We start from the raw sequence: 9,039 nt of genomic DNA on the forward strand, positions 1-9,039 counted from the left end.
GGCTCTGTGATTCTGTTAATCTCATGGAGAGCTGCTGCCAGTTAAAGTTGATGGTGCTGAGCTAGACAAACAGACAGTCTGACCTGGGACAGACAGCTTTCTATGTTGCCATCTAAGATAGTTCCATTTGCCCATCTACTGTTGAAGTCAGAACTGGAAGCCCCTGCGTTAAATCTGCCCCCACCAGAGGGATGTTCTCTGGCCCTCAGTTGTCAACTGGGAAGCACAAAAGCAGCAGGAAGGAAGTTTCTATAGGAACATAGGAAGTGGCCTGAAACCTCAGGTCATGGGTCCATCTGGCTCAGTATTGTCTACACTGACAGACTTGGTTTCAGACATGGTTCTTTCCCTGGAGATTGACCTTGGGTTCTTCTACAGGCAAAACAGATGTTCTGTCACTGAGCTGTTGACCAGTAGAATTAGTTGGGGGCCTCTTTGAGTATTCAGGGTTGAGCCTTTGACCTGCCATCCACATTACCCTCTTCAAATGGCCATCTTGCGGGGGGGGGGGGGGGGAGACCTGCTGACTGAGGGCAGATCCACACTGTGCATTTAAGGTATATTCAATGCATATTTAAAGCACAAAGAATCCTGGGAAGTGTAGTTTCTCCCTCACAGAGCTGTAATTCCCAGAACCCTTAACAAACTACAGTTCTCAAGATCGTATGTACTTTGACTGGAGTGGCCCTTGACTGTCTCCTGTTTCCATCTGGCCAATAAAAAAAATGGTAAGGCCGGGAAGCAGCAGAGGGCTCCTTGGCTTTAAAAAATATGTGCAGAGGAGCCCAGTGTCCCTGGCAAGAGAAGACAGCCGAGATCCATTCTTCCTAAGCCTTGGTATGCTCCTACTGTTAGCTCAGACATTCAAACTATGCTCATGCATGCTTGCTCATACAGGTGATTTTTCTAATACACTAACGACAGAAGACAGCTTCTCACCCAACATATAAAGTCATCTGTTATTTTTCCAGCTAGGGAAATTGTTAGTTTTTAATGTTGCTTTTTCAGCTGGAACAATTTAGCGAGCCAGGATCAATGTGAAATGCTGCACATCAATCATTTTCTATGGATCACAAACCAAAGGCGTGTAAAAGAAGAAGAAGGGGGGGGGAAGGCTTTGCTCATCGGCACTAAATCAAGCACCCCCTCCATTGCCCCATTTTTTCTTTTTTTGCACAGAAGGAGCAAAATGTTTACACGAATCGTTTTGCATCACTTCAGTTATATAATGAGAAGTAGCTTACATTTAAAGGGTAGTATTTCTACCACATTACATCTGGAATATGATTCTCCACGGAGTTGGATCTCTTTTGGCTGTACTAACTCATCATGTGCTGAAGGTCTCTTAATATTTTTCCATTCTAAATAACTTCTGAAGTTGTTTATTTTTTATATACAGATGTTGTTATGACTGTATTGTGTGCAAGCTAGCAATGGACAAATATGCCAGTGCTGGTTTTTCTCAGCTCTTAATTTTCCCAGTCTTAAGTTCAGACCCCCTCACTACTGTATCAGTTTGCAATTTTCTTTATAAAAACACCCCTGTACACAACAATGCGCGAACATTCTCATGTGCAGCTCTCTCAAGATACCCATTTTTGTACACAATCTTGCCTAGTATATGCAATTTTCATGAACACATGCATTCTTGTGCATGTTTACTCCTAATATATGCTTTTTGTCTGCCTCCTTTGGTTGGAGAACTACATTATGAAATTTGGAGGAGTGCAAATTTTAAAGGATAGCTGTGCTTCGGTTTGCATATCATTTAGAAAAAAATTAAATGTGAACTAAATGAACGCCCCCCCTCCCATTCTTACGTGCAACGATATCTTGCTATTCAGAAGGGAGGAAAACCCTTTAGACGAGCGTTTCCGAAACTTGAGTCTACTGCTGTTTTAGGACTATAATTCACATCATCCCTGAACACTGGTACTGCTAGCTAGGGATGATGAGAGTTGTAGTCCAAAAACAGTTGGAGACCCAAGTTTGGAAAGCACTGCTTTAGACCAGTGATGCCCTCCAGATGTTGTTGGACTGTAACACTCATCATCTGTAACCATTAGCCATGCCTACTGGAGGTGATGGGAGCTGAAGTCCAACAGCGTCTGAAGGACCACAGGTTTTCCATCCCTTGTTTAGTGTTGCATCCAAACTGTGTGTAGGGGGCAGGGTCAATGGGTGTGATCCTGTGCCTTCCTCCATCCATCTCCAGTGAAAGGTATGAAGGACCATCTTATCGACAACTGAATCTACACTTCAGTTATCTTTATCAATGCTATCTGAAGGACAAAACCAAAATGTTAAAGCAAAGGACCTGCTGATATATATTTTATTTGCAGCATGATTATCTATAGCTGAGGCATGGAGAGCTCTTACAAACAAAGTCAAACCATTGGTTCATTTTGCACAGTGTTGTCTACAGTCACTGAGTATCAATCAGCAGCAATCCAATGTTTCAGAAAGGAAACATCTTTCCCAGCCCAAACTGGAGAAGCCAAAGCATTGAACCTGGGATGTTCTGCATGTAAAGCATGTGCTCTTCCATTGGGTTATGGGCGCTTCTCCTCCTTAAGATCTATTAATTGCTGTAAATCAAACTGCAGAGTTCGTCCACACTTCTGCTCATCCCATTATTTCTAGGCAAGGGTTCGTGTGGTTTTGCATTTAAGCTACAACTTTCCCTTGGAAAACATGCTCTTCACTGCTGAGTCGGAACAAATGGCAATTGGCAGAAAATCTGATTGTCATTTGGTCTGATTCAGCAGCAAAATCATGGATCTCCCCAGGAGAAAATGGTGGGGCAAATAGCAGTGTGGATGAGCCCACAATTACAATTACACAGTTACAGCCAAACCTCAGATCCTGAACGCCTCTGTTTTGGAATGTTTCGGTCCCTGAACGCTGAAAACCCGGAAGTAAATGCTCTGGTTTTTGAACGTTTTTTGGAAGCCGAACATCTGAAGCAGCTTCCGCTTGAGTGCAGGAAGCTCCTGCAACCAATCAGAAACTGTACCTTGGTTTTCGAACATTTTGGAAGCCAAACATACTTCCGGAACGGATTACGGTTGACAACCAAGGTTTGACTGAACAAAGGTTTAAAATGTTTTGGCAGCTCAGTGCAATAGAAAGTATATTATCTAGGAGGTCTGCAGAACCTGTCAGGTGGTCAACAATGCCTTTGTTTGCAAGCGTTCACCATTCTGACGATGACCAACATGGAACCAAGAAGGCCTGAACAGAAGTTATGCAACCTGTTTTCCCCCTTTAACTAATTATAGCGATAGAGTAGCTCAGTTCTCATAATGAAGGCAGAGAATGGGGAAGAAGAGGTGCCACTTCTCCAGTAAGAGGAACCTCCCAGTAGATAAGACGAGCCCATGATAATACAGCTACCCAGCAAAAAGAAACAAGAAAGCGCTTATTCTCAGCTGCTGTATTGTAGACCAAAATACTGACACACACTTTGGAGACATGGATATCTTGCATTTTGCCTTAGTCGGTAGACTGTAGGTGATGATGTTTCTCTCTGTATATTTTGATGCACGTTTGTGATCTGTTGTGTTATTCTTTTTTTTAACCCTCAGGCTCTGCAGAAGTCTTAAATTCAGGAGGGTAAATCTGTGATGTAAATGAGCAGCAAGTGTAAACTCTTATTATAAGAGAATATTGTACTGTTAATGAATAATGAAAGGGGGAGGAGAAGAAGCTCAAGAGAAACATTCAAACAGCAGGGCATACATTATTGCATCTCCACAGAGGCATCTGAGGTAGCGCTTGCAAACTTATTTATCCTGCTACTCAACCAAAATGATGCATGTCATTTGCCATGGCAACCCTTCCTTCATCATATGTGCCTATATATTGCTTCAGATGTGTGGGCCACTTTCTTAAAAAGAAACAAACGCATACCCAGACATCGATGTCACATGAAATCCTATTCATTTCACAGTGCTTTGATGTGAAAACATGTACCTCAGGACACAGACATCCATTTCTTCCCTCTGCCCCATATTATTGCTGTTCTGTCTTCAAGTATGTGTGGCAACAATGTGTTTCAGACAGAAGTCTCCTGTTGCCCATCTCTTTCCAAGAAGAGATTAGTGATACAGGACCACCCTTTGACCAAGGCGCCTCTGTTCTTCTGGTTCTATTCGTCAGTGAGGGAGACAGTGAAGTCTGAGCTGTGTAAATACAGATCTCCAGGATCTCTGGGAAAAAGGCAACCCTTAAGCGGTCTTCTCTGTAATAGGAATGGACAAATCTGTCAGTGCTGGTTTCTATTAGTTTCTCATTTTTCCAGTCTGTTCCCCCCATTTCTAAAACAGTTTATGGTTGTTGTTTTTAAAGACATCCACACAAGAATGTGCACATTTTGTGTGATTTCCCCTAAGATATGAGTTTTGTGCACAATTCTGCCCAATATATGCACTTCTGCAAGCAATTTCTCCTGATACAATGCATCATTTAACATATATTTTCATGAATGTAGTGTTTTGTATGCACTTTCCCCTAATCTTTGCATTTTTATACACATTGTTGGGTTGGAGAACTGCAACGTAAAAATCTGGAGAGTTCTACATTTCAAAGAAGAACTCAGGTTTTGTTTGCATGCTGGTTCTGGAGCTACGAATTAGGTAGCACCTGTGTGATTCTACCTATGTGTGCTTCTAGAGGAGGTGGTGTTTTTGTGATATATGGAGTGTGTGTGTGTGTGTGTAGGCTGAGCATAATACTCCAACAGATATTGGTCCCTATTAGGCATCCAAGCTCCTGTCCCCACAAGTCATACTTCTGGATTCAGCTAAGAGCAACTTAAATCTTTGTGCCTTTTCCTAGGTCAAGTTAAAGATGAGACTTTCTCACATTCACCAATGATATCACATGCAACTGAAGAAGGGGAGAAGAAGAAGAAGAGTTTGGATTTGATATCCCGCCTTTCACTCCCCTTCAGGAGTCTCAAAGCGGCTAACAATCTCCTTTCCCTTCCTCTCCCACAACAAACACTCTGTGAGGTGAGTGGGGCTGAGAGACTTCAGAGAAGTGTGACTGGCCCAAGGTCACCCAGCAGCTGCATTTGGAGGAGCGGAGACGCGAACCCGGTCCCCCAGATTATGAGACTACCGCTCTTAACCACTACACCACACTGGCTTTCCCCCACCCACATCTGCAAGTATCTCCAGCTAGTAGCACTAGCTCTTTAGTCATGTAAAGAGATACCGGTACTTAACAGACTTCTAATTGAGGCACTAAGTCAACTAAGAGAATCGTTTGACCACTTTAGCAGCCTCTATTTCTGCACAATCCCATCATATGGATACAAAACATCAAGGCCAACCCACCCAGTCTTATAATAATATTTTCAAGCATCTGAAAACCAGAAAAGAAAATAGTAAGCTGTTATAGGATTTTCTGTTCGTGTTAGAGTAGGCCCATGAAAGATAACAACATCCATCTCCTCACTTTCACCAAGTACATCCTAGCTCTAGGTTTAGGGTGTAATCCTAGTCTCACTGAAGCACTGTTATTCTCTCTCTTTTTGTCCTCCTGCCAATTTGGCGTCAAAGGCCTGCCTCATGTCCTGTCACAGAAATGCATTCAGGAAAGGCCCTCACCTGGCTGTTAGCTTTGCCATTCATATTTGTTATGTTCTTTGAAGGTTGGTTTGAAGTTAAGCAGAAGCCATGTTTCTAATAAATCTTAAGTAGAGACCCTTTATGCGAATTAACGTCTAAGTCACTCCTTGGAGGTTTTTTAATGTTCCAAAAATAGTTCCCAAGCTTCTGCCAAAGTAGATGTTGCCAGAATTTCCATGGAAAGCATTATCAATGTGGATGGGTTGATGCCAGTCAGGGTACAAATAATGGCCGCCCAAACCCTTCTCCTCTTCCTGCTTCAGCTGATTTGTGGCAGAGGGTGTGTGTGTGTGTGTGTGTGTGTGTGAAGGGGGGGGGGAATTATTAGGTTTTTGAAATGAAATCATGCTCCCAAGTTCAGAAGAAGATCACCAAAGCCTTCCCCTCCCCTTTTCTTTAAGTCTTTGACAAATATGCCTCACCAGAGACTCTTAAGGAAACCAGTCATGGACCAAGACGTGAAAGGCTGTCATGAGTAGTTTACATCTGGCTGGGAGACAGAAAGCAAAAGCCATGGAAAAAAAGGATCAGCTGAAAGTGGCAGAAGGTGAGTGCCTTTACCAAGGGCCAAGGTTCATGATGGAGAAGGACCCAGAACAACATGTCAAACTAGGATGGCTAATTGAAATGCAGCAATGACCATTTTAAGATGGCTCTCACCTTTGGCTCTCTCAATCTTACCAGACTCAACTTCAGACAACGGGTCATTTCACATGCACTTGGCACATCACAAAAAACAGGGTTTGCCAACAGATGTAGCCCTGACAGGGGTCAATAGCCCATCCTGGCTCCATGACATGCATCAAATTAGGTAGTTTTGCAATGAACCGTGAGCTGAATTAGCCAGGGAGGGGGCGGAGCAACAGCCAGCAACCAAAGGGGGTGTCACCCTGGCACAGGAAGTCCTTGTCGGGTTGCAAACCCCGCCCACTGCTTCGATGAGTGAGCGGTAATTTCTTCTCCATCCCTACTGTCATGATCGTCTGTTCATCATTGCTCTGTTTCATATGTACACATAGGGTAAAAACGGAGATCATGATGAATGCTTTCTCTGCTTTTGTCCTAAACATACATACGAAACAGAAACAGGTCTGAACCAGATGTGACATGCAGTAACAGGTCTCTGCACTGATTTCTTTTTAAAACCAAAAGCAGATTTAGGAGGTTGAAGTTTGAGCAGAGGGGTGGTGGGTGAAGGGACTGCTCAATCCTTTCCCTCTCCAGCTTTACTCTCAACTTGAAAGCATACCCCAAGCTTCATTTCTTCAGACATGGGGAAAATCAAGATCTGGTGGTGGTGATTTTGAGTGAGGAAAGGATTAAGTAGTCCCTTCCCTCTGCTTTATCTCCATTTGAACTCAGCCTCTTGAAGCTACTTTTGGTTATAAGAATACCAGAGGAGAAAGGATGCATGTCACTCAAGACTAGGGGTGAAAAAAGGCATAGTTTTCTGTTCTGCCCTGTATCTGTTGCATGCAGCCCTGTTCCCATTCTGCTGTAGTTCAGGTTCCACAAAAAACATTATTTTGCTCACTGTTTGTTGCAACCAAATTTAGTAAGGCAATTAATTACATTACTGTCAACAGAATTAACTACACTATAGTTATGTGATTCAGTACATCATCGACAATGTACTGAAAAGCACTGCAGACTTGGGGGGGAAAATGATGACAGTGAATAGCAATTCACTGCCTGAATCTCAATCCTGTTTGCAGGTGGACAAGTGAACCCACTCAATTTCTGATGCCATTTCCCACTTTGATGGAATTCTCCTACATTCCTACTCACAACGGCTAGTTTGGATCATATGGGCAAGTCAATGTGACCTAGATTCATGGAGAAGAGGGCTATCAAAGTCATGATGGTTATGCTCTACCTCAACATTAGGGAGACAGCCGTGCTTTTGAATGACAGTTGCTGAAACCACATGAGGGGAGAGTGCTCCTGTGCATGATGGTTTCCCAAAGACATCTGGTTGGCCACTGTGAGAACAGGATGCTGGACTAGATGGGCCATTGGTCTGATCTGGCAGGCTTTTCTTATGTTCTTAGATTTCACCACCTTTCTAGAATACACATCCCAAAAAAGGAGGGGGGGGGGAGCCCAACTTGGGAAAGAAACCAGCTTTCATCCTGACAAGTCATTTCTTCATACATATGCTATGTAGATGTCATCTCCCTTAGATTAACGTTTGCCGTCTGGCTCATCTGTAGATTGCCCCTAAGCACAACAGAAGCAAATGGAAGGAAAGGACCTATTCCTGGCTGTAAGCATCATTCAGATCCGCATTTTCCAGAGAACGGATCAATCAGGCACATCATGTCCTTTGGTCACAAGCAGGATGAAGTGTGGGGGACACAGAGAAAATGCTTCGTAGAGGCTTTGGAAAGCACTGGCAAAGGGGAAGCTGTGATGGACTGCACAGACTTTCAGATGTCTCTTTGAAGCTGCTGGGCTTTGGAGGGGAACCAAGATGTCTAGGGAACTGCACTTTTTCAAAACCTGGTGAATAAGCTTCTTCTTCTTCTTCTTTGGTTTCTCTTGATGCGTTTTAAAGTCTTTGAAAACTCCACTCCTATGAGAAGCAAAGGGCTGCTTGGGAACTTGTTCTGGCCACCGTCCTTATAAACAAAACCTCTGTTATCCAGCAGCTCAGGAGAAGCTGCCAGGTGTGAACAAAGGAAACAGGTACTTTCAGGGGATGGGAGCCTTTGAAAAACTCTATTCTCCCCAAAATGGAGTGCTAAAAATTAATATATGGTTCATTACTTGTATTATGCCACTTTCCAGCTTGTTATTTGCAGGATGTTTCTGCAAAACACAGTTGCTGCTGTGCCCTGCAAGGGCTGGTAGAGGGCAGTCCTCTAGTTGGAGGGGTTCTTTATTTGAAAGGCTGTTTTGTCAAAGTCTGCTTTGGAGATAAAGACTCACACAAAGGGAGAGCAGCAGGGGCCTTGAAGGCTCCCACCCGCAATTAGAGTGTTGACAGCAGACTGAGCAGGCATCTGGGTCACCTGCCACAGTCTTCTCCACTATGGTGAGGTGTATTAGTAAATGTTTTGAAATTTGCACCCATATATATATATATATATATATATATATATATGCTAGCAAATGCAAATTTTTTTATGCAGTCTTCTTTTTCAGTCCGATGTAAGTGGTTACCTGGTCTGCTTCTAGTCTTATGTAACTACTACACCATTGGGGCGTCCAGCTTTCCCTCCCCCTAAGCCTTTTGAACTGACACCAAACATTTAAAGCACATGGCTTCCCCCATTATCCTGTCCCATTATTAAAAGCCTTAGAGCAAGAATAGGCAGTATGGTGCCCTCGAGAGATTTTTGGGCTACAACTTCCATCAGCCCCAGCCAGCGTGGGGTTCCAGTCAGGTGGTCCAACACCA

The 9,039-nt window shown here is 43.4% G+C and overlaps 1 long non-coding RNA gene across 1 annotated transcript; it reads left to right on the forward strand.

The window, feature by feature from the left end:
* The first annotated feature begins 3,606 nt into the window (after positions 1-3,606).
* LOC307220744 lies at positions 3,607-7,484 on the forward strand. Its single transcript, XR_013841074.1, has 3 exons — positions 3,607-3,770; positions 6,038-6,183; positions 7,352-7,484. It is a non-coding gene; the product is annotated as an uncharacterized lncRNA (long non-coding RNA).
* The last annotated feature ends 1,555 nt before the right edge of the window (positions 7,485-9,039 follow it).

The sequence above is a fragment of the Podarcis cretensis genome (assembly GCF_951804945.1).
Source record: "Podarcis cretensis genome assembly, chromosome: 7".
Taxonomy (NCBI): domain Eukaryota; kingdom Metazoa; phylum Chordata; class Lepidosauria; order Squamata; family Lacertidae; genus Podarcis; species Podarcis cretensis.